Here is a 1,699-nt window from a genome sequence, read left to right on the forward strand (position 1 = left end):
GGCCCTTGTGTCTTTGCTGGCAGTTCTGTTTATCTCAATCTGATTGACGGTTTAGATGTATATTTTGACTCTGTGATATAATCTTTTGACATATCCTGTCAGACATTGCTGCGCTGCCAGTTATCATTGTATTTATTCTTTTTTGGGACGATGGCATGCTGACAAGATCAGCATTTGCTCCCTTTCCTTACTCGCTCCTGTTTCCAGTGGATCTCTTATTATTTCAACTGCCAGTTTTGTGGAGAGCTTTTCTTTACATGAAATTGTTCCATTTGTTCATTTAAAATTATGTTTTTTTCAACCTGTGCTTGTAAATGTCAGATATATATGTAACCTGCAATATTCTTGTTATGCTGTGAAGGTATTTGATTAGTGAAGGTATGAATGAACACTTAGCTTAGTCAATCTGCTGTAGGTCTTCTGATCGTGGTTGATGGTTCTTTAAAGTGTAGATTTCTGGGTTTCAAACAATGTTGAATCCCAGATCATATTGAACTGAATTATGCTCTGGCTTCAAATCACAAGATGTGTCATGACTTATTTACAGAGTATTCAGGGACTCATGCCTCCCTTAGTTTCCCATGATCTGCTGTACACTGAAACAATCATGCAGTACACTCTCAAATTCAGGCCTTGGGAATTCCTACTTCATTTCTATAAATCCCCAAATTGTCAGCAAACTTTTCTCTTTTTGTACACATTTGCTTTTAATAAATTTGGCAGATCTCCTTGTTCTAATTCAGTGACTTCTAATGTAAAGCCGTATTTATGATTTATAGTCATAGAATCATACAAATGTATATCACGGAAACAGCGCTAACTCATTTAGGCCGACCAGATATCCTAACCTGATTTAGTCCCGTTTGCCAGCGCTTAGCCCATGTCCCTCTAAAACCCTTCATCCAGATGCCTTTTAAATGTTGTAATTGTACCAGTTTCCACCACTTCTGCTGGCAGCTCATTCCATACACGCATCAACCTCTGCATGAAAAAATTGTCCCTTAGGTCCCTTTTAAATTTTTCCCCTCTCACTAAACCAATAGGCAAAGTCTTTTCCCTGGGGTCAGGGAGACCAGAACTAGAGGGCATAGGTTTAGGGTGAGGGGAAAGATATAAAAGAGACCCAAGGAGCAAGTTTTTCACACAGAGGGTGGTACGTGAATGGAATGAGCTGCCAGAGGATGTGGTGGAGGCTGGTACAATTGCAACATTTAAGAGGCATTTGGATGGGTATATTAATAGGAAGGGTTTGGAGAGACATGGGCCAGGTGCTGGCAGTTGGGACTAGATTGGGTTGGGATATCTGGTCAGCATGCTTGGGTTGGACCTAAGGATCTGTTTCCATGCTGTACATCTCTATGACTCTATGACTCTATGTCCTCTAGTTCTGGACTCCCCCATGGCAGGGAGTTTTGCAATTTTTTCACACTTTCCAGTATCTACATCCTTTCCTAAAATAAATCATTCCATCTCTTCTGAACTGTTCTATTTTTTTGAATGGTCTCACCATTCTATTTTGTATTCATTCACGGAAGTAAACCACAGTTGTGTTACAACTATCCTTCATTTAGCTTTCTTAATTTGTATGTAACAAAAAAAGAGTGTGAAATAACCACATGATAATCAAAAATTACTTTCCCATAAGACAATATATAAAAAGTGGAATATAGTCATGCTCTGTAATTTTCACATTAAGAAC

Source organism: Hemiscyllium ocellatum, chromosome 25 (genome assembly GCF_020745735.1).
Source record: "Hemiscyllium ocellatum isolate sHemOce1 chromosome 25, sHemOce1.pat.X.cur, whole genome shotgun sequence".
In the NCBI taxonomy this organism is placed as follows: domain Eukaryota; kingdom Metazoa; phylum Chordata; class Chondrichthyes; order Orectolobiformes; family Hemiscylliidae; genus Hemiscyllium; species Hemiscyllium ocellatum.